Genomic DNA, 24225 nt, shown 5'->3' with positions numbered 1-24225 from the left:
AGGAGGAAAAGGGAAAGTGTGGCACAAAGGCAGCTGGACCTGGGTTCCAGGGGTTGGGTTGCACTGGCAAAGGGAGGCTGTTTACGTGGGAAGGTGGCAGGGCTGGAGCAGCAGGAGAGGATGACTGCGGTGGAGGAAGTCAAACCCGGGATGGGGTTTCCACTAGGAATGACAGAGCAGCGGGAGGGAGAGCAGCACTAGAGGAAATGGATGCTGGGGGCGAGCCAATATTGTCTTTGCGATAGGAGAGAGTGTCAGAGGAGGAGGAGCAAGGAGGCTGGAGAGACCCAATAACCAAATAAATGTAAGAGAAGGGAAGGGGAGCCGGGAGTGGCTGGATAACACCCACGGAGGGCTGCGAGCGAGGGCCGGCGGAGGGGGAAGACCTGGCGTGAGCACAGGGCAGGCCCGGGCAGCAGCAGCAGCAGCAGCAGCAGCAGGAGCAGGAGCAGGAGCAGCAGCAGCAGCAGGTGAGGAGGCGCCCGGGGCGCTGCGGGCCGGGCCGTGCCGAGCCGTGCCGAGCCCCCCGCGCCGCAGGGCCGCCGCAGGGCCGGGGCGCGGGGCGGGGGCTCCTCCCGCGCTGTCCCCGCCCCCCGCGCTGTCCCCGCTCCGCTCCGCGCCGGGCGGGGCTCGGGGGCTCACGCAGCGCCGCGCGGGCTGCGGGTACCGCCGCTCCCTCCGCACAGCGCGGGGCCGCCGCCCGGGCAGCGCCGAGGTAGGGCCGGGAGCGGGGAGCCGGGATCGGGGATGGGGGGCGGCCCCTCTTCCCGGGTGCGTGTGCGCAGCGCGGGCGGCGCCCGCAGCCTCTCCGCAGCCCCGATCAGCGCGGAGCGGGCTCGGCGCTGTCAGAGCCGCCCCGCCCCACCCTACCCTGCCCTGCCCTGCGGCGGCCCCGGCCCGTCCCCGGGGGCAGCGGCGGCCGCCGCCCCTTTCCCTCCCTCCCCTTCCCTCCCTCCCCGCCCGCGGTGCCGCCTCCGCCGCGCAGCCGCATGCCCCGCGCGGTGCGGTGCGGAGAGCCCGGCTCGACTGCTGCTCCTGCGGTATTCCTTGCTAGACGGATGTAATTCCTCCTTTATTTTTCTTGGTTGGGGCGGGGCGCGGGGGGCGGCGCGGGGGTCGCGGCGCGCTGTCAGCCGGGCCCGCTGCGGGGCTTTGTGTGCGGGAGCGCCGCGCTGACGCCGCCGAGCTCCGGCTGCGGGGCTGCGGTCCGGGCGCGGCCATCGCCGGGTGCCGCGGTGCCCGCAGTTAGCGGCACAACGCGTGGGCTTGGTTCGGCTGTCTCGGGGCTGGCTCTGGCTGTTAGGTGGGTACAGGCCTGATTTAACAAAAAAAAAAATATGGCAGACTTGTGCTAGAGACTGTGAGACTGCCGCAGCTCTGAAAAATCCTTGTTCATGGCAACCGGGGCTGACGTTTCATTCAGTAGCTGATGTTTTTCCTTTTGGAGTGATGATACAGAACTGGAGTGAGCACTGAATTTGTGATGTTGATGTCTTAATCGTGAATGAAATTGCATTCTTGTTTAAAGGTGAGTAGCGATCTGTGTTTCTACGTTGTGCTTCACATTGTCCATCGGTATAAATGCTAAATGTTCCAGATCAGGATTGCAGGGAGAGGGAACAAACTGTCAAGATCCGGAGCGTTCGGCTCATCCTTCGACCTTTATTGACAGGATACCAGCATTATGAAACCTGATTATTGAACAGTTCGGGAAAAGGGCTGGAATTCCTGCAGCCCGGCATTGTGCTGACAGGCATCTTGGGGAACAATGCTCCCCGGAGCCGGGTTAGAGAGGCAGGGCAGGGAGAGGAATTTATTCCGAGAGATAGCAGCCGTGTGGAAATGTCAGGGGAGGCTCCGACTCCTCAGGCCATTGCAGGAAAGCTCCGCTGGAGGAAGGACTTGCATATGCTCAGAAGGCTCTGGAGAGAGAGATGGGAGTGAAAATGGAATGGGATAAAGGGCTGGGAAGGTAGGTGATGGCAGTGGGATGTGATTTTTAAAGATTTGTTCTTGTCCTTTAGCGGTTTTTTGGGTTTTTTTCCCCTTCTGTGTTTCTGGGGAGAACAGAAATGGCTGTAGTGATGCCTCCATGACTTAGCAGTGGTTGTAGGGCTGTGAGGAGGGACGAGGGGCTGGCTCATGTGTCACAACTAGTGCTGAAGAGGCAAGAAAATAGGGAATATTTTGTTACTTCATGCATATTTTGTTACTTCAGGAACATAAGTGTGGAATTATGAATGTGGAATCAAGGAGATCACGTTCTGAAACAGAACCTGCTTTGGGTTTTTCTGTAATGCAGGTTAAGTGCAGCAAATGACACTCACTAAAGCAGGATGCAGCATTTTGGGATAAATAGGAGCTTGCAGCAGCCATGTGGCAAAAAGCGTTAGAGATGCTGTTTCATCTCGGTGGTGGCATGGATCCTGCAGCTTCTGGAATTGCTGTGTGTCACTGAGCCCTGCCTGCACACAGGAGTGGGGCAGAGAGGGGCAAAACCCTCTTGCTGCATATATGGAGCCCAGGATACTGCTGTGTGCTGCTCCAGGAGCCCCTGGGGAGTGGGAGTACAAACCATTTTATGAAAGATGTTTTCTTTTTCCTTCATCATCTATAAAATGGAATCAGCTCAACCCCCTTTATTGGATGGGCCTGGATTGCTCGTTTGCATTACGTCACCTGACTAAGGATTTATTTTTCATGTGGGTCAGTTACGGGATGAAATATTTGTTAGTTGGATTGCCTGCAAAATAATTGTATTTCATTAGCAAGGAGTGCGTGGACATCTTTCATGGAACACAGAGGAGAAAGTCTGTTTATGCAGATGTTTAAGGGTCAGACTGCAAAAGTTATTTAGACTGTTAATCTCTATAGGCACCTAAATTCCTTAGTCATCTGATCTGGGCACAAGTGAACAACCAGTACAACAGTTTATCATTGCCCATTAGCCATGAGTCAGCTACTAAATCCTGCCCAGGCTGGTGTCTGTGGCTACAGGCTTCCTGATTGCCCTTTCCCTAGGCTCTAGGAATACTTCTGGAAGTGTTGGAGCCCCAGGGGCCAGACAGGTGACCTGTCAGGGCAAGGAGCTACTAGCTGCCCTCAGATGTCTCTGGCTCAGCTGAGCTTGTGCAGGAGAGCAGTGCAGGCTCTTTCCTGTGCTGCCTGGAAACTCCTGATGAGAGCAGGCCTGTGCTCCATGGTAGGAGCCCTGTGGAGCCATAAGGGCTTTCCTGGCATATCAGCTCCTGCTGTGGGCTGCTCCTGTTCCCAGCTGATGGAGCTGGGGAGTTTGCCAGCATTGGACCCTTACCTCTGCTGAGGCTCGTGGCAGTTTTCCCAAGTGAAACCAGCAGGAATCTGGCTTAGAGGTGTGAAATGTGAAAATGCAGTTGCCTCCTCTTGCTTTAAACCTGAGAAACCATCTCATACTGGATTGCTCTGAGCAGATACCGCTGGTGTGGAGAAGCAAGGGTTGGAGCTGCAGCTCCACACTGAGGGGAGTGCGATCCATTGGGCTCCATGTCCTGCAGAGCCTGGTTTGGAGCCTGCTTCCCCCACTGCTGGGTTCTTTCCCCCCCACCCACATGTGGTTTTCGTTTGTCAGCCTTTTATTATTACTCTTAAAATGATCTGCTGTGAATTTGTTTTTCTAATGAACATGAATACTATGTTGCAGCAGTTACAGCTGGACCTTTGGAAGCTTTTCCTGTAATGAAAAAAGGGTTTCAGAGAGATTACATGTTTTTTTAAAAAAAGAAAGACGTAAGAAAAATTCTTCTTACGCCCAGTAGACCCCAACTTATTAAACAGCTTGATCAGAGTGACATAGATCAATTCTATATATATTTAAGCGGGCAGGTTTTTTTCTCTTTTGTCCAACTTTATTTCTTTTTCATGTATTGTTAATCCCAGACACATTTTTACTGTCAATTCCTCATTAGAAAAGGCCAGTTTTGCATGGAAAAAAGCTTTGATGTGTGTTGTTAGGTGAGGGTTGAGTTCATAACAGATTTTATGGCTGGGGGGACTATGTCTGGAAGTGTTATTTCTGCTTGCAGTGAAATCTATGTGATTATTGAAAGGTATGCACCAATGTATAAAGGTTGTACTCGGGTATTGTGTACATCTCCCTATGCCCAAGGACAGATTAAGGTTGAGGATTACATTGAGCTATTGTTTTTCATCACTGTTAACATTTTTCTCATCATCTCCTCTGTGAGGTTTTTTCTCGTTGAACAGTGATAATTTCAGGATGTTCTTACTTTGTCATGTCTTTTCAGTTTTCTGCTATTCTCTTAATATATTATTTGATTGTTTGATGTATTTACTCTCCTACTACGTTGCACAAACTTGTATTTGTTTTTAAGATGCATGCATTTTAGCCTACCAGAAACCCCTTTGGTGTGTCATCACTGCCACCAGAGGAACACATTTACGCTGCTGTGCAGCCACTTTATTCCACAAAGTGCTGAGTGTTAGAACTTTAAAAAGAAATGGTGAGTTGGTTTGATTTGTTCAGCAGCCCCTCCTGTCAAGAGGGCAGTGGGGACTGAACAGAAGAGGCACTGCATGTGGAACCCTGGTGGCAGCAGATGCTGACCCACACCTGTTGGATACTGGGAATAGCCTCGCTGGTCATACCCGTGCCCTTGGAACAGGAGAGGTGTGCCATTAACACTCTGTCCTGAGAGCTAAAAATACTCTGCCACCAAACTGTTCACAGGTAAATGTTCCAAATTTAGCAGGTTTTCTGTTGACTGGTTTTCCAAACATAGGCTCTTCCCTTTTTGGGAGAAGTAGCCAGACCTGCTGAGCAATTTGCCTATGATCTGTGAAATGTTCAGGAATGATGTTCCTGGATTTCATCTCAGGTTTTGTTCACATGTCCAGGGCTGTGCACCAGAGGAAACAGTTCCTTCTTCTCTGTGAGAATAGGAAACACAGATGCAAATCATCAGAGAAGCTGTGGGCTTGCCTTGAAAAACAAAGTCTTTGTATTTTATTTTTAAGAGAGGAATAGGGATTGACTGACAGCTCAGTTTGATTGCTGTGACCGCTGGGTTTGGTTTTGTTAATCATGTCTCAATACAATGTGGAATGATCCCTGGAATGGGCAGCTGCTACTCTGCATGAAATGTGGGGTCTGGGAAGAGATGTAGCTGCAGACCCAGATTTAGGATGTGACCAGAGAGGAAGAGATGCAGACCTGGAGCCACCCAGCCATGCACCACTACCCACACGAGCGACTGGCATGGGGTTATAATGGGTTAGAAATAACCAACTTAATGAATAAAGCATTCATGCTTCATCTGTTCAGTCTCCCTGTAGGAAGTGCTGGAGTGGCTGTTGTGACCCTTCCTTCAGACACCTTTAGTTCTGGCTTTTGTTTTTTCAGCTTGCCTTGAGGTTTTGGAAAGCAGCATCACACTGAGGTCATGCCTGTGCTAAAATCTCCTGGCCAGGGCTGCAGTGGTGCCTGCAGAGATCAGGGAGGATCATGCCCCACCCCAAAATAGTGGAGTTGGATTTTCCATTTTCCCCCTTCCTTGGAGGCGTCAGTGGCTGGCCTGGGTGGGAGGTGCTCCGAGGTGACGCAGAGGTTCCTCTCCAAGCCTGGCTCTGACATTTTAAGGTTATACTGATTACCCACTTTATCCCTGGCAGACATTTTTCCCAAGCCAGACCTACAGTCTTCATTGGGAAGTCTTTAGTTTTTGCTGTGGGATTCAGACCCTTGACCAAGAACGTGGTCAAGGTCTTCTACTCTTCAAGGAGTTGTGGGGATTTCCTGCCATCCAGCAGTAATCCAGATCTGCAGCTTTTGGTTTTGTAAGTTCCTGCCTTTTGTTCTGAATTAATCCTATTGCTCTGTGGATTGATTTATTACAGAATGACATGGGTATCTGCTTTTGGTTCTTACATGATAAAAGGGAGCCTTGTGTTTGCAAGGGCAAGGAAACTGTGCATGGTGAGCTCTGGCAGTGTGGGCAGAGCCTGGGGTACAGTGGAGCTGATCACTCTGGAGTTGTGCACCAGGACCAAAAGCTGATTTTTCCCACTCATTAAATCAATTTTGCTTAGTGCCTAGACACCACAAATGCTCCAGCTAATTATAGCAAGTAGCTCTTTTGTTTTTTTGGCTTGGAAGGGAAAAGTTGCTGCCTGCTGTATGTGAACTAATTTAACATGGATACATTTATTTGAACACTCACAGGTTTTGGATTTGGGCATTCCAGGTGTTGGCTTTTGTCAGTAGCTAAACCAATGGTGAGATTTTTCTTGTCAAGGGCTTTCACTGACTTTTCTCTTAGTGAACAAATATTTAATGAAAATGTTTCAGGGTCTTCTGCACCACTCCCTGCAGATGGGGTGGATGGCTCATGGCTCTGGGGTGCTAGTGGCACACACATTTATAGCAACACTGGAATGCAGCTTGGAGTTAATTTTTGGAAAGGGGCTTTGGGCCTAGGTATGCCTGATAGAAGTCTGGGTTTTTGATACAGGAGGATCATCCAGTAGATCACCCTTTGCTAGAGCCTGGATCATGCAGTGAAGAAATCAGAGTTCTCTATAAGTTAACAGGAATTCTTTGTCATGTAGGATCCATATGGGATAAAGATAACCTGGTTAATTTAACAGCTGTTTCTTTTTTTGTAATGTAAAATATTGTGACCTTTTTTGGAGTATAATGCCATGAATAACTCTCTACAGTTTCATCATAGTAAAAGATGAATCGATTAATTGCTACCTTTTTATTTTTAACCTTTTTTTAGAGTAATGCATTCTTATAGCAATTTTAGATGCTTTTAGAAGGCTAGGTCCTGAGCCTGAAAGAAATCTGGCTGACTTTGGTGGGGCTACACTGATTATCACAAGTCAAAAAAACTGCCTTGCAGTTTTCAAGTTTTCATAAAACAAACACTGGAGCCTGTTGTGTTTTATTCTGTTGGTGTTTTTGGCATCAGAGAAGCTTTTCCTGATTGTTTTCCTCATTTGAAGGCTGATTGTACTGAGTGACCTCTTGCTACTAAAGGGTGGGTCAGTTTATGTGGGAAAGTCTTAGTCAATGTGTCTGGGAGATAAGTGGGACTGCATCCCAACGAGCCTTGTGCGTTAAATACTGGAATGTGCTGGGGAGCTGCCAGGAGATTGGAAGCAGGACTCTGCGACAAGCCCAATGCAGTCACACTCTCCCTAAAATAGCACTGTGGATAACAGGAGATCTGCAAAGTTATCACTTACCTCATTTTCGCACAAATTCTTTCCTAAAAATGGATTATTGACTGAGGATTCGGGCGGGTTTTTCTGGTAATATATTCCATTTACATTTTGAGAGCAGTCATGTCCCTCTTAAATCTTTGGCTGCAGGTAAGAGGGAAAAAGCTGTGGTGAAACCACACAAGTCCCAGCCCAGGAAAAGCCATTGGTATCATCCTCATCGTCACCTGAATGAGAAATGAGACGGGTTTTACCTCAGTGTAGGTCAGTAGGAGCCTCTTCAAATTCTCCTTGAGCAGTCTGGAAGTATCAAGGCAGAGATGAGTAAGTTCAGCGGCCTCAGACGTGCTTGGGCTGGCTGTGGGTGACAGGCTTTTGGCACCAGCCCCTGGATGCAAACAGCCAGTGTTTGGATATTCAAATGAGCAGTGGTTTACCACTGCAGACCGTAGATGGTTTTGTTTAAGGGGAAAAAGAAGCAAATTTGATTTTCGGCCCCGCGTCAAATTTGTCGAGGGAAGAATCTGATTGTGCAGCTTTAGTGGTTAGCATAAGCCAGTTAAACATTAAACCTGGGGTGCCTGAATTAGTTTCTTACAGAAAGAGGATGAGTTGGCTGCTAAATGGGATAGTGTGAGGAAAGTGCGGGGGCAGCTGGGTTGGGAGCAAGGTTGGGTGATCCTGAGTCAGCAGGTGGTTGTTTAGCCCTGGTGAGAGGCTGCCTGAGGAAAGGATGGATCCAACCAACCATTCCATGGAAGTGTGTTTGCCCTGCAGCAGGGACCTGCACAAGGAGCTCTGTGAAAGGGAAAATAAAACTGGGATTGTCAGGAAATCATAAAAGTCTGGAGTGCTGTAAGTTGTGACCTCTTGGTGCCTGCAGATTTGACAATGAGCTGCACTCTTGGAAAGGCAAATGGATTAGAGGTTATTTGTGGAAAATATCCCCCAGCTTCTGGTGGGCACTGCCAGCCTGGTGTCACTTCAGCTCCTGGGCCCCTCGAGGTGTGACTCCCAACAGGCCTGGAGCAGGACTGCCATCCCTGGCCCCGGGAATCAGATCCACAGGGATCGTGCTGGGAGCAGAGCAGGGTCAAATCCACTGTGCCACTGAGGTTCTCCATGGAGAGGACACTCAGCCGCAGCTGCCAGCCTCTGCTTCCTCAAAAAGGGGAAGCTGTGGCACTCAGGATGCAGTGGGGTGCTGTGGTTGTGCTCTGAGGTTGGCTGGGGAAGAGGTTGTGGCACAGCAGCCCCACCCCTGTACCCACAGGGGATTCCCTGACCCCAGGTGCCCCATTGATCCAGCTTTGCAGCTTCCCAGCGCCCTGGTGTGTAAAGGAGCTTTATTGCTGCTCCAAGGAGGGACATGATGACATCAAACCCAGGTAAGAGGGAAAGAGAGGTAAAAAACTGCAATCCAGTGGAGTTTCACTGAGCTCTGCCTTCTCCAGCCTTGTGCACTTTCAGGTTTTGTATCAGGAGGCATAAAAATTTCCAGAAATTGCAGTTTATGTAAGAGATGTGAATAATGGCTAATAATAAGTGAAACTGCCATGAGGAGCTGGAAGAGGGGGGAAGTAGGTTATTTTTAGAGATCTATTCTCATTGTATGCTAGACAAACAAGAATAAGGTGACTTTGCATTAAACATATACCACAAAGAAGTAAAGATATTTTCCCCAGATGAGTCCCCATGGTGCAGTAATGGTCTGTACTATCTGCCAGCTTAGGAATGAGGCTCAAAACTGCTTCTTCACTGTTTAGTAAGAAAAAAAGGACCTTCCATGCTCATTTTCTTTGCAGTACTGTGATTCTTCTTGCTCTGTGAAGCTTGAGAATGAAGTATCTGAATCCCCACTTGTGCCAAGTTACACAACTACATCACTGGTGTGTCCATTTACACCATCACAGTCTGGGACTTGAGGTTTTAAATCCTTTTCATAGAGAAACATGCGCAAGAACATCTCAGAATCACAGAATTAACTAGGTTGGAAAAGATCTTTGAGATCATTGAGCCCAACCTATAGCTGAGATAATGTTGTATTGCTCAGTTATGTTTCACAACCATTTTAGAAATGTGAAGATTGTAAAACAAGTGACAAGGTCCCAAAATGTCGGAGTCAGGGGTGGTGATCCCTCTCTGTGGGCAGGTGACAGGGAGCACGCAGCTCTTATCTAGCTGTGTTTTTAGTCTGAGTAATCCTAATCAGGGAGTAAATCCCGAGTGAGATTACGCTGCTGCAGCAAGTGCAGCAAAGATCAGCTGCAGGGCTGGAGTGGGATCTGGAGATGCCTGCTTGGATATTCACTGAAGCAAAGCAGGACTTTGGAGGCTTTGTAGGACCTTCCCCTGAAGGAGTGGGGAAGAAGCCCAGTGAAGACAAATGGTGTGTTGGCTGCAGCAGGGCTGACAGGTGAGGAGCACATGGGCATTCCAGGCCGAGGCGGAGCGCTGAGGGATGTTTCTACAGCTGCTGCTGACCAGCAGAAAATAACATGAATCATTTGGGGTTGCAGTGGCACAGCAGAGCTGCTGCAGAGTTCAGAGAGTCCCAAAGTTCCTCGGATTCCTGGCACGGGGCGATGAACCCCCGCGTCACCTTTAGGGCAGTTTTCCGAGCACAGCATCCATGTTATTCCAGAGTGCCTCTAACAGGAGGACAGCTGTTTGCAGTTTTAACTTCTGGTTGTCATAAGCTGTGGCAGGAATCCAGGGAGCCATGGAAGAGCCCTGGGCCTGAAATTAATTTTCAGCCAACTCGATTAGATTGGCGCCCGTGGCAGACTTAGCACTACAATTTTATGTGTATTTTGAGATAAATGCAGCCCCTTGCTGGTGTTTAGTAGCTTGGCCATCATATCTAAAGGAAAGCTAGGAGGGCATGCAGATACATAAAACAAGGCACAAAATTATCCTTGTGTGCATTCTTAATGCTCTGCTTTGTGGATTGATCAAACCAGTGCAATTTGATGGGGATGAGCATTGAGAAATGGTCACTAGGGGAATGAATTCCCAAATTGCATCCCAAGCATGTTATTAGAGGATTAAAGAGCAGGGCAACTCACCTTGCCTAACTGTCCTGAAACTGCTCCATTCATCATACATATAAATAACTATTATGCAAATATTACCAGAGCAACAAAGCAGGTTTTGCATTTGCTTTGTGCCTTGCAAATGACCAAGTCTGTTGTCTCAGTATTCCAAATGATAATCTTGTTTTCCCCAAACACAAAGCACTGAAATTACCTGTGTAGTAATTAGAATATACCACTCCATTCCTCTTTCTCTGAATTGGTCTCAGTGTTCAGTAGCAAACTGGAATGTTTGGTGCATCATTTCCTTCCTTGATTAAGTTAAAATTTAAGAAGATTTCTCATTTGGGCTGTCATCAGGAGAAATAAATCTTTGTTCCTTTTAAAAATTTGCCCGTTCTGGTTTTGACTGACATCACCTGCTGCCTGCACATGTCTCTGCAGAGAGGAAACCACCTCAGTTTGTACCAGGAGAGGTTTAGGCTGGATATTAGAGAAAACTTCTCCATGGAAAGGGTTGTCCAGCCCTGGCACAGCTGCCCTGGAGGATTTAAAAGCTCTGTGGATGTGGCACTTGGGGACATGGTCAGTGGTTAATAGTTGGACCTCAGGGTGTGTCAGGAGCCAGAGGCTGGATGGATGCTGGGTTCTGCCTCTAGGTGCTCGTGGGTTTTGTGCTGATACTTGGTCCTTGAAATATTGTACCTCAGGGATCTGTTCACCAAGAATCACTTGGAAAACCCTTTGCTACTCCTCAGAGAAGTCTTGGATGTGATTTGCCATAGAGAACTTCCTGTTCCCTAGGGTGGTGGTTTGGGAGTCAGGGTGTTATGATGGGAGGCTCCAAATTAACTACAGATAATAATAATAACAATAATAATAATAATAACAACAACAACAACAACAACAACAACGGTAATGATTAGGATGATTATATGAAGTACTGTTAACAGCTCCTCTGTCAGTGGAATGACCATGCCAGCCTTGCCTGGGGTTTCGGTTTCTCCTACAGGGACTGATGAGGCAGTTCCCAGAAGTGACATGTCTGGGGAAATGGTGTGCCCCTGTGTTTGGTGACTGGCACTTGGCACATTTTCCTAGATTTATTGCTAGAGAACCCAGGTCTCCTCAGGGACAAGGAGGAATTTTCCTGGCTCTGTTGGTATGGAATTATTTTGCTCAACCTGTTCCTGATGTTAGCAGGTGGTGGCCATGGGAGCTAGGGGATCCTCCATGGGGTTGGAGGGGATGGATTGGAATGGGATTAGCATTGTGTTTGGAAGTGTGTTGTTTAAAAGTTGCATTTTGTGGTGGGGGAATCCAAACAACGCAAATTCATGGGCTTGTTCCTGAGTTGCTGGGTTTAGAAGGAAGGCCAGGGGCTGTGTTGTGGTGTCAACAACAAGGGGGAGGAGGCTTTGTAATTTGAGTGTTGCAGCAAACAGAAACCCGGCAAAGGCCAGAAGAAATGCAGCTGAGGGAATTTTTATACAAGCCTATGGTTAATTTTAGCTGGGAGTTTGGGATGTAGGTTTTTTTAATGACTTTTAATTTCAAGGGCTGCTGAGGGATGGGGAAGAAAGGATGGTGTGTGTGTGTGTGTGTGTGTGTGCTGACCTCCCAGCTCTGGTTTTAGCTGTGACACCTGGCTGGGTTTAGCAGCTGGATGTTGGAAATCTTTCATAATTAGGAATTTTGTGCTTTGTGCGTCGTGTTTTCTGCTGGAGACTATGGTAAGTCTCCCCAGCTCTGTTTCCATGCAGAACTCAAAATGGCATGGGAAGAACAAGCCTTTGCACAGAGCTGTGTCACAGCCTCCTCTTTGGTCGCCTCTCCCTATTACAGTGCTGTGATTGTGAGGCATCCATAAAGCCAGTGCTTTGCTAAAAATAGGCCATTCCTCTTGCAAATGCTATTACAATTCTGATATTCAAATATTAAACCTTCTCTGCAGTGTTAAAAATAGCTGTGAACAGAGAAATCCTTTCCTTATTCTCAGCTGAGTAGTTGAATATTGAACGAGTCAAAGGCTCAGTCCCGAGGCTGGAGCTGTGTGGGAGTTGAGCTGAGGCTTCTTCACCCCTGTTTCTTCACCCCTCATCTGCTGTTGTTGTTGAACACACAGGACAAGTGGGTGGGAGAGAGAAATTAGCAGGAAGTGGATCAAAAGAAAGTGGGGAGTAGCCAAAATGAAATGGAGAAAATAAGAGAGGAAGCAAAGCGAGAGGAAAAACCAGGATTTAAGTAGCAAAGTGCATTGAGAGTGTTTCATCAGAACAAGGCTCTGACCCTGATGGCTGCCAGACAGGGATTTGGGGAGCAGCTGGCAGAGGGTGTGAGGCAGCCCTGCCTCTCTCCCAGGGCTGTGGGTACAGCCTGTGGGCTCCGTGCCTGTGGCAGGAGCACTGCAAATTGCAGCAAGCCACTAATTGCCTTTGGGAGGCCACTTACAAGGGTGGGAGCATCCTGAGGATTGAACTCAGTGGGAAGATCAAGGGCTTGGCAAGTTGGGGTGTGTGCTCCAAGTGCTGATATCCTCAGCCTACACGCTTCAAGAATGCACAAATTGAAAGGCAGGTGGTTTTTTTTTCTCCTCCTTCCAATGCTCTTGTACATTAACTAATGCAAAATTTAATAATAAAATACCATTTCAGCAAAATAATTTCCTTCCATTTGCCATCAACAAAAGGCATATTGGAAAAGACAATTTCCTCTAGGGTGAAATAAAGGACAAGCAAACAGAAATGACCATTGTAGATTTAATGGGGAAAAACTGGATTTATCATGTGGCTTGATAGTCATCTTAATGATATTATAAGGCAAGGAGGGAACCAAACAGTGCCCATCTTTTGTCATGGAAATGAAGCCCAGGAAGGCTTTCAGCAAACACTTTTTAGCCAAAAATAAGGGTTAAGGAAAATATAATTTGACCATATAATCCTGTGGGTCCAGGTGAGTGGTGGCAGGGCTGCTCTCTTTGCCATAGAAAATCCAAGGGAAAGGAGATCCTTTTCCCCTTTCTGTAGGGAGGAGACCAGCACTAACATTTATCAGCTTAAGTTGGGTTCAACCAGTTGTGTTCAGCTGGAAACCCCTCTGATGATCATCCATCACAGCTGGAGTCTTCTTGGGAGAGAATCCTGGAGCAGGTGGATCCCACAAGGAAAAACCAGAATGCTTTTTGTCTCTGACAGTATTATCCATAGCCTAACAGGCTTGTCCTGGATTTCCCCCAGCAGGAATGCCATTTTGGCTGTGGGGACATGTGCTGCCAGAAGGCTGGCAGCGAGGGAAGAGCTTGATAAATCTCCGTGTCGTCGCTGTGTCTGGAATCACTTTGGGATTGCAGCACTTCAGCGCCCTAACGCTGCCCCTCCGTGTCCCAGCAGCTGCCTCTGGAGCTCTGCCCTCCTTTAGGAGCTGCTCCAAGAAAGGGAAGGTCCCTGTGTGCTCTCCTACCTCTCCTGGCACCCAGCCACCCTGTTCTGGTCACAGAGCCCAGATCTTGGAAACCCAAAAGGGCACAAATTTCAGTGACAGATGAAACACCCCCCAAGAAAAACCACATGCTGTGGAGAGGGCATGGCATGGCTGGTCACACACCAGGATCCAGCCCTGGTTTGCAGTGGCCTTTGGTGTCACCATGATATTTTCTGAAAAATCCCTTTGTCAGGATGAGAAGCTGGGAAGCCTCAGAAAAGAAATGTAAACAATAATTATCTGATTGCTTAGAATGTGGTCTGGAGGTTGTTTACCAGCAGGTGCATCTTTGATTGGTTCCATGTGAATTGTTTTTACTTAATGACCAATCCCAGTTCAGCTGCTCTCTGGTCTGTCATGGGTTTTTATTATGATTCTTCTGTAGCCTTCTGATATATCCTTTCTCTTTAGTATAGTTTTAGTATATCATCTCTTTTAATATAATATCATCATATAATTTTGTAATATAATAATATAATAAATCAGCCTTCTGAGAGCTTGAAGTCAATTCTCATCTCTCACCTCGTCCTGCAGGGACCTCACAACACCACAGTCAGGGTCTCTCAGTTAGCCAGTGGTTTTTCATTTGTCCAGGTCACTTGTTGCTGTAACTGGAGCCAGGATTCCTGAGCTTTGATTTGCATCAGGTCCCGCAGGTGTGGCACTTGTGCCTGTTGTCACCCCAAAGGCAGCTGTCCTAGCTCAGGAATGCACAGAAATGAGTTTTAGTTCCCCTTGCTTTAGCAATCCGGGGAGAACTGAGCGGTTTGTCTTTGGAAGGCCATGCTGAGGTGGTGAAATATCCATGTGTGCTAACATTGGCCCTGCAGGCCACAAGGGTCCCCCTGATGCCTTTACCTGAGTCCTGCTAACCACTTTACATACAGAGATGTTGACACACATCTCACACCATATTGGTGCTGGGGTGAGCAGTTAGTGCATTATTTTGATTCAGTAACATCCTGCAGGGATTAAATTCTGCACGCTGGAATTGTTTCCTGGGCAGAGCACACTCACAGGAGATAACAGAGGTTACCAGGCCTCCCAAATAAGTTAATTTTTATTCTCCTCTGTTACATTCGGGTTATGGATGGAGAAGGGTGACCTGTATCAGTTCTGGATAGTCCAGGTATGCATTTCCATGGCTGTGATGGCACTGCCTACTGGTGCTTCCTGCCAGGTATCACCTTCAACTTTTTGTCTGGCATCCCCCCATTTTTGTCTCCTTCAGTTTTATTCAGTTATTTTCATTTTCAAATCACAGTGTCCTCATGAACCTGCCAGCCTGTACCCAGCTGTTGGGTTTTCTCAGATAACTTTTGGAGGCTATGAAAGTAAAAGTATCTGGAATATCTTAAGGGACCTTGGCTTCAGTGCTCATTTTTCATTGACAAAATCCAGACCAGCTTTGGAAAAGTGAGCAAAATTTAAAGTTATGTCAAGAGGAATGCTGAGCATTGCTCTGGAAGGGAAAGAAAAAGAAGTTGTTCAGACTTATGGCTGGCAGTTCTCAGCAGGGCTGAATTGCAGATCCCTTGTCATCAACTTGCTCATAAACCATCCTTGATTAATTTAGTAGCAGGTCCAAGTGGGAGGAAGGAGAGGGAGCTGTGCTAGTCTTGATGAAAGAAAATCTGCCCGAGGAGCAGGCAAATCCAAGCTGTAATTCCTGCAGAGCTTCAAACATGGCCCTCATTTTGCTGATTCAGAACCTCTTTTCTCCAAATCTTGGCATGGATTCCTGCAGGCAAATGTGTCCATGTCTTCATTTGTCAAGAGTAAAGCAGTGAGGGCTGAGGTAGGGACCAGAATTCCCAGGACACAGACTGGGAGTAGGATGTGGGCTCATGTGCCCTGTGATCTGGGGAAAAAGCCCTAAATGGGGAAAAATAAAGGCCAGACAAAGCCCTATAGCAGCATTCTGGGGCTAGAGAATTCCTGCATAGCCCTGTGACCACCTGCTGCCCTTAGGGCTCCTCCCAGGATGTTTTGTGCCGTGTCCACTTTCCTGTTTCACTTGCACTGAAATAAACCTACTGATGGGTGTGATTTTTTTTCTTTGTTGTAATTTTGTGAGTATTCCCTGCACTTGCAGAGCAGATGATGACTCTGTTTTCCCTGCTCTGACCTTGTGAGCTTTCCCAAAGCTTGGACAGAGTGAGGTATCCCAAAATCCCTGCTAGAGACACAGCTGCTCTAGGCTAACTGTTTGGGATAATGAAAGGAGGGAGATCAGAGTTTTGCCTCAGGCTTGGAGCATTGGAGACCAAATTAATTTTGATGGGAGTTGTTGGTGTCCAACACCTGTGAAAATGAAACTTCCAGCATTTTGCTGCAGGTAAGGAATTGGTTCTGTGCTCTCAGTGCTGTTTTTTCCCAAATGAGACTTACAGAGTTACAGAAGTAATTACTTTGGAGGTAAAACGTTGCTTTTGATATTTTTCTGCCAGTTTTGTTGCTAAAAGGAGTGATGGTGAGGCTAAATTCGTACCCCTCAGTAGCAGTGGTTAATTAATGTGTTGTTTGTGCTCACTCGGAGTCACAAATCAGTAGGGAAAGGTTTAACATCAGAGAAGTAAAGTGAAAATGTGAGTATCCATTTCCCCAAACCCACAGTCTGTCCCCTTGCTGGTTTATTTATTCCCCTGCACAGCCGACTCTCCTGTTGGACACTTGAGAGTGGCTGTTCTATTTTAGCTGATAATTTGTCTGTGGTTGGGTTTCTCCTGACTGACACCTCCCCACAGGAGCCCAGACCCTCCCCTTGTGCCGGTGGGAGATGAGGTCATGGATGCCTGCTTTGGCCTGGAGGAGGCTGTGAGTAAGGAGTCATTTTTGTCCTGTGAAATGCCAGCCCTGGTGCCTGGCTGGGTCTGTCTCAGAGGGGAGGTGGGAGCTGGCAGCCCTTGCTCTGCACAGAATGTCTGAGGCTCTCTGTAATTTCCTGCTCTCCAGATCCCCCTCCTGCCTGGAACCCACACCCTGCTTTGTTCTGCCTTTGGCCAGCTTGGAGAGGTGCCTTGCTGTGCTACAGCTCTCAGGACAACAAACCCACCCCATCTCAGCGTGCTCCAGACTGTGGAATTGCAGTGCTGGATGGGGCTGGGGTGGTGTCACTCGGTGCCAGAAATGCTGATCCCAAAGGATAAGAAGCTCTAGGGAAAATGGCCTGGTTAAAATCAGTGTTCAGTGTTGCTGTTCCTGCCATATGTGCGGGCTCCTGGCATTAACTCAGGCTTCAATGGGCCCCAGTTTTGAATTTCACCCCCCTGGATTCCCTGCAACACCTTCTTTAAATCTTGTGCTTCACCAGGATCCTGGAAGAATCCAAAGCAGCCACTGGGGAAGGGAGCAGAGGAATACAGGGAAGGGTGCTTTCCTTGTGATGTTTGAGATTTTCAGCAGCCTTCAGGAATTCAGAGGTTTTATTTTAAATCAGGGTTTCTATTCATCTTTCAGCTAAGTTCCCTAAAATCACAGGGAGCTCAAAGCTTCTGTAATAGCATAGGACTGGTAATTTCGCTGCTTATACCCAGGGTGTGCAGCAGAACTGAGCTGCCAAACAACCCCTCTGTTGTTGTACAGAACCAATGGTAACTTTGAATGGTATGAAGTTTTAATAGGCATTAAATCTTTGTAAAATACCCAGTACAACTCTTGTGTATCTGCAATTAATAAGTAATTCAGCCATGCCAAAGTCAAGCAAGAACAAATCCCCTTTATACCACACTGTACCATCTGTCTAATCTATCTGTGTCAAATATGGCTTGTTTGGGTCTGTCCTTCCACAGGCTGTTCTGGGTAGATTAAATTGAAATTTCTGGTCAGGGAAATACTTTTCTCTTCATGCTTCTAGTTCAGGTAGCAAACATGTTTGGTGCTAGTTTTTCTCATATATTTGATAAACAAGTATGTGGTGGTCAGCACAAATATCTTTTTGTCATGGTTGACCAGAGGGATTTTACAGCTCCAGCACCTTCCCAGCAATTCCTGTGGAAGAGCTGAGGGAAGGGATTGTCCTTCAGGCACTTGCAGGTGGACAAGCACCAAAGTGGATCCTGTAGGTTGATCTATTGCCCAGAGCTTGTTTTCTGTTTGTTCTCTGCTACTCTGGGAAGGCTCTGTTTGCCTGGAACTTGCATTAGGATGGTGGAATGTCAGAAAGAAATATTGAAAAGGACTTGGTTTCCTTTCTGCTCCCTTGTGCCAGTCTGTGTGAGCTTGAAGTGCTGGGGGAGTGCAAGGAACAGCACTGCAGTGGGGCAAAAATAAACTCTGGGATTTGCAGGTAACCTTTTCTTTTGATGTTTTTCCAAAGCTGCTGCAGTGCCCTGTGTCCTTGTGGATTACAGAGCCTGCTGTGCTGGGAGCTGCTGTTGGAGAGAAGGAAGTTCCTTTTGGAGCAGAGCTGGGGGCTGTGGCCATGGATGGATGGCTTGGGTTGTGGTGATTTGGGTTTTACTCCCTCTTCTGCACAGGGCATGCCTGGTTTTGGAGAATGGGGACATTTGCAGGGTCCAGAGATCCCAGAGGGGCTCCAGGGCAGGTGGGCCTGCAGGAGGGATGCTTGGGGGGAGCAGGACTTGTGTGTCCACGTGGTTCCCAGGCTCTGATGGAAAAGGCTCAGCTCTGCTGCTCCTGCCCTGCACACCAGGCTCCAGTGGCCACTCCTATGGCTTGGGAATGGGAGATTTCTCTCAAGGGCTGCTGTTAAAGCAGCACAGACACAGCCTGCATTCATCATCACCCTCTGGAGTGAACCAGAGCACTGAGCTTTTCCTGAGATGCCTGTTTGGAACAAGAACAATCTAAAAATTCTGCATTTTTACTTATTCAGTCACATTACCTCGCTCTCCTGCTCACCACCTCCCATCAGCCTCTCTCAGGTTTTTTTTTTTGTCTCCATCCTTCACTTGCATGTGCTTTACAGGGAGAGATCCCTGGTCTCCAGACAGCTGAGCCTGCTGTGCAGTGCCATGTGAAGGGAAAGCAAACTCCAGCCATTCAGGAATTAAAATGGCTGAGTTGGGCTGTGGTGAGTGTTAAGATGGAGCCAACCAAGCAGATCGTTCTAGAAATTACAGAGGCTGATTTTGCTCTCCCTGGTGAAGTTATGAGGCTTCCCCTTGTGTGTTGTGTTGGCATTGATGGCATCACTAATAGAGATGTTGTATTTCAAATTCCACCTTCAGTGCTTCTGTTCAGCTGGTGCAGGAGTAGGAACCAGCAGTGAGATCCTCTGGAAGAGAAAGGGCAAAGCCAGGCCCCAAGGTCTGCTTTAACCTCTTGCTGCCAGTGCCTGGCTTTTCATGGAGACTATAATAATTGAAAAGCTGGCATAGTGTAATCCTGAGGTTTATATTAAAGCCTCTTACAAGTGCATCATGCATTTCCAAACACTCCCATTAATATATTCTCTTTGAGAAATGCTCTGATCCAGGCGCTCTCTGGGTTTGCCTTTCCAAATAAGGATGCTTTAATTACTGGTGACCTGATTTGAATATGGGCTGGACTGATTTCATTTAAAATATTAATTGTAGCTCATTGGATTGGTTATGCTTTTGCTTTATTCCTGGAGCAGCCATGATCCTCACTAAAATCTGTGTGTTGAGGTCCTGTCTTACCCCAATTTCCATCAAAAAGGGACACAGCACTGACCTGATCCTTTCAGTTAAAAATCCCATTGTGCTTTTCCTTCTCATTCCTCACTTTCACCGGGGCTTCTGGAGTCTGGTGTGTGGGTGGAAGCCACGGTCAGGATGGTGGTCAGGGTTCCAGGAGACATCTGGTCCCATCCCAGGCCTGTGTGAGGTCTGGGAGCTGCAGTGGGGCTGCACTTTCCCCAAGGAACTGTTACGCTGCATTTTTGGTAAGGAGGGGAGCTTGGCTTCCTCCAGATCCATGGGAGCCACGAGGAGGAGATCAAAGCACAGCTGGTCTGGAGCAGGGAGAGCATCTGACCACAAATAATTGTTCCAGCTTGGAATGCCAAGTGACAGTGAATGGCATTTGAAACAAGTGCTGGGGTGGGTCTGCTCAAATCTGTTCCTGCTAGGGGTCAGAGAATTACAGAACTGGTCCCACTTCATTTAAAACCAATGTTGGTTTTGAAATCCTTGGAAAAGAGCCAAGTTTTCTGGTTGGTTTTCATTTTTCTGCTCCGTGCTCTCATTTGGTGAGGCTTTGAAGGCTTGGAGATTTCAGTTTTGCCTTGAAAGTGAAAGAAGGCTCAGGATTTCCCCGGGGAGTGGAGCTTTGAGAGGCTGAGAAGGCAGCAGAAAGCTTTCTCCTCCGGAGGTTTGTCCTCACCCAAGATGGCAGGCAGGAAGGACGTGTGGGAGAAAGGAAAAGCAGGAAGACCTGGACAGCTGCCAAGCATTTGAAAGGACTGTGTAGTAAACAGTCATTAGGTGGAAAATGATCAGGATTAGCGCTTTCTAAATGGCTCCAGGGCTGTTCTGGGTTTTGTTGGGTTGGCCTTTTTTTTTTTTTTTACTGTGACTCTGTAGGTGTAAATATGAAACTTGTGAGAATCTGAGCTTTTTAAAAAGTGAAAGCTAAAGAAGGTTCTACCACTTGTTTGCAAGCATCCCTTCATAACCATATCACCCCTGCTGTACTTATTCTCTCTAGGTAATGTTTTAATTCTTATTAAATTAAAGAATCATTTAGGTACGTGAAATAAGATAACATTGACATAAGGCCCAATCTGTTCAGGATCCAAGGCAAGTGATCATGGCAAGTGAAGGATGTCTCTTTCTTCCTGTGTGGGAATTACTTCATGTATTTCCATAACCCAAGATAATTCCAGGCCTTACTCTTCTGTAATTCAGGGGAAGGTGGAGGCTTTCCATAGAAAGCCCTGAATGCAGGGAGTGTGACTCAAGAAACCAGACAGAATGGGCAGTTGTTTTTTTGTGGCAGGTGTTGGCTTGATGGCCAGGACAGAACATGGTGTGAAATGGAGCTTTTCTCTGCTCTTCTCTACTTCTCTACTTGTCCTTTCCTCATGGTGCTTTTTGCCATCTGAATTCCCTTCAGGAAGGGGAGGTGGACACACCTGACCCATGTGCTCTCTTCAGTGTCGCCCCCATTCAGTGTAGAGGCTGTAGTCATCTTGTATGAACTCATACAAACAGGAATAGCAAAACATTTTAAATCTTTTTTTGAGCTTAAAGTACAATTGTGACTGATAAGGTCGATTTTAGAGCTGTGGGAAAAACATAATCTCCATAGATTTGTTTCCAACTCTCCAAATTTACCAGATTAACTGTTTTTTGGGTGGGAACTGAGTGTCTAAATCTGTAACGAGGTCCTGACCTTTATAGGATCTGTGCTGTGTAAGCCACGTTGTTGGGAAGGATGAAATCATTTTTCAGGAAGAATTTATCAGCAGCTGTGACATGTGGGAAAGGTGAAGGGCAATGTCAGGTTATCCAGCCAAACTGAGGTGTGCCTTGGGTGAGGAGGGAGGGAGCCTGGGTGCTCCTTGATGGGTGTCAGAGCAGAAACTCAGAGGTCCCACATGCTGGTTTGCAGAGATACAATCTTTTTTTGGGGATTTATCCTCCTTTGTAAATGCTTGGAAAAACAATTTCTGAGTGAAATGCACCTTGTTTTGCCATTTTGTGCTGATGGAAAGAAATCATTCCTGATGTAATTTGAAATGGCAAAACCATTACAGGTCAGTTATGAAAAATGCCAGTGATTTCCTTGTGTTTTCACTTTCATGGTGTTTGCTGTCAGCTGCAGAACTTTGCACATTTCAAATATTTTGCAGAATTAATTTAATGGACTAAGATTCAGAAATCTGGATGGGAACTGAGATGCTTTTGCAGGCAGCTTAAGGTGAGTGAGGTCTGTGCACTGGGCAAGCAGCAGTCCCCAAAAATGCTGAGCACATGTTGTTTGCCAGAAAATAGGAAAAAAGTTGAAGATTATCACGTATTTTGAATACTGAGAGACTTAATTATGGATTCTAACTGCTGGGGACTTGGCATGATGTGTGAGGTTTATTTTCCGGGCCATGAAGTAAGAATGAAATTGTCTGATTGCATTTGAAAGTTGCTGGCTAATGAAAACAACAGCCAAGATCGTATTTAAATATGAAATGAATATCAAGTGGCATTTATGGAACTCTGAGGAGAGATTGTTACTGAGAGGAGACAAGTGGAGATCAAAAGTTATTGGTTTTTGAAGGAGGAATTCTGGAATATTCTTCCAGGATAGCACACATAGTTATCTTATTAAAAACTCCAAAAGCAAACAGGTGATAGAAACAATCTGTAAGATCCTGTCCAGTGAGGACAGCTCCATAAATCTTCAACATCTGTGCCCAATTACTGAGCTTCTCGGGGCTTTTTTTTTTCCTGTAGTGCACATTTCTCACTATGAACTAATAGTACATAATAATAAAGTGCTGGCTGGCTGCCAGCACAAACAGGGCTTTGGCGAACTTTCCGGGTGTTTGTGGAGGTAGAAAAGCAATGCAGCTGTTGGGCTGGGGCTGTGCCAGCTGGGGATCCATTTCCCAGACAAGAAGCTCAGCTCAGAATGAAACAAGAATCAGATATTTTACATATCACTGCCTCATGCAGGTTCTTCCTGGGAGCTGTGGCAGTGGGGTCTGTGGGCAGGTTTGGGGCTGTGCACATGGAGTGATCACACAGCTCCAGCGTGTTTCCCTCTGCTTCCTCCTGTTCCAGGAGCTGATTGGAGCCCTTGTTGTGACAGTGCTTGGTACAATTCCCCTGGGAAGTCAGTGCAAAGGACCATAAAGCTTTTGGACCCTTTTTGTTCCCCTTCCAGGGGTTCTTTGCAAGCCAGGCCGTGTTTAGGTGTGGCCAGAAGCTGTTTGGATCCAAGTGCCAATAACAATAGTTGGCTGCTCTGGAGGAGCCAATGTCATTGGTGTGTTTATTTGCCTGTTTTACTTAGAGAATCCAGAATTGTGAATGACATCTGAGCTCCTCTCTGGCCCCAGGGAATTGAGGAGCCCTTTCCTGGCCCTGGCTCCTGGTAAAGGCCTTTGGCTTGCTGTGTAGCCAAGGTCCAAGCTGCAGGGATCAGGGCTGGCCAGGATTTGTGTCCTGGCTGGACTCACTGAGAGTGACATCTTGGGGATGGTGGACAAGACAACACTCCAAGGATTAGCAAGCTGACATGGAAAACCTGGAAAGAGTCATCACTCTATCATATGTAAAATGATAAATATCTCTTATCTCACATGAATCAGCACACAAGGATGTGCACTAAAATATTTATTAAGGAAAAAAAAAAGACTCAACCGTAGTGGAAACATCAAAGAACCAAAATACTGACCCGAGTTATTTAAGACATAGCTTTTTTTGGGTTTTTTCTTCCCATCTATCATCTTATTTCCCAGGGTTTTACATTCTGGCCCATGTGCTTTCTCCTCCCAGGATGCAAATTTTTTTCTCACAAATGATGTGAATAACAAATTGACTTAATTTAGATGGCATTAAGGCTCTTTAACCCATCTCAAAGGGCAGGGATGCACTGAGGACCTACAGGCATGCATTTAAATGAAGGCAATCACGAGATGGATTTCTTTTTCTTGCCTGACTATTTTATCTATGCATCAGATGAAAGTTGGAGGGGAAAGGTTTCTGTTAGTCTTGTCGGGAGTTGGCCAAAAAAAAATGTGAAGAATGTAGAAAGGAATTAACAGCTGGTGTCCATTTAAAACTTCCATGTGGGCAAATGCAGGCAGCCTGCTCAGTTTTACCTGTTGTATTCCTCTGGTCAGTGCCCACTAACTCATTAAATGTTTAATTTAGAGGAGACCAGTTTGGATGTGGTGCTCTTGCCAAGAAGTGGTTGATGTGTGTTGTGTGTCCCCTGGGGAGGATGAGACACATTTCCTGCTCCTTGGGAAGCAGTGGCTCAAGCTGTGCTCGGTTACTTGAACCAGGAATCTTGTTGGCCTGATGGAATCGTGCCTTACACTATCTGACTTGGTGATTTACTCGTGTGACATGTGACATTTCCCTCTTCCTGGGGAGGGATCCTTTTCCAGACTGCTTTCAGCCATGTTTCTGGTTTAGCCTAGCTGAAGATGTGCATGTGCATTGCTGCTGCTGCAGGCTGTGCTGGTTTGCAGGACAATTCTTAACGCCTCTGTGTTCAAGTGGGTGTTGAGTATAAAACTGCTCCATTTCTCAGCTCACTTTCCAACCAGCTCTAACCCAGAGAAATGCTGGCATTCCCTCAGTCAAGTACTGTCTCCATCTCCCCAAAGCAAAAGTTGTCCCATTCTCTTGGTTATTCTGGGTTTATTTTCATTCAAGCGAGAACAGTTGGAATCCCTAACATATTCCAGTGCAAGAGCCAAGCTTTGCATGATCCTGGCTGTGGCTTGGGCTCCAGCATCTGCAAGAGGTGCTTCTTCTGGAGCAGGCTTTGATGTTCCTCCTCTGGGACAACCTCACTGTCCAAATCCGAGTTCTTTTTAAAATTCTCCTTTACC

General features: G+C 47.1%; 1 protein-coding gene across 5 annotated transcripts in view; it reads left to right on the top strand.

Annotated features, from left to right (window-relative positions):
• Positions 1 to 359: 359 nt before the first annotated feature.
• Positions 360 to 24225, top strand: part of SPTBN1 (spectrin beta, non-erythrocytic 1) — a 116153-nt gene continuing 92287 nt past the window's right edge. For 2 of the 5 annotated variants that reach the window (XM_036380031.2, XM_036380028.2), the window contains exon 1: positions 961 to 1060. The gene's annotated coding sequence lies outside the window, so the exon portion shown is untranslated. Of the gene's footprint in view, positions 471 to 625; positions 716 to 960; positions 1061 to 1436; positions 1529 to 24225 lie in introns of those variants that run through there. The other 3 variants (XM_054514341.1, XM_036380029.2, XM_036380030.2) reach the window with 3 other exon arrangements.

The sequence above is a fragment of the Molothrus ater genome, chromosome 3 (assembly GCF_012460135.2).
Source record: "Molothrus ater isolate BHLD 08-10-18 breed brown headed cowbird chromosome 3, BPBGC_Mater_1.1, whole genome shotgun sequence".
Lineage (NCBI taxonomy): Eukaryota > Metazoa > Chordata > Aves > Passeriformes > Icteridae > Molothrus > Molothrus ater.
The sequence above is the reverse complement of the archived record's forward strand: the minus strand, read 5'-3'. Positions and strand labels throughout refer to the sequence as shown.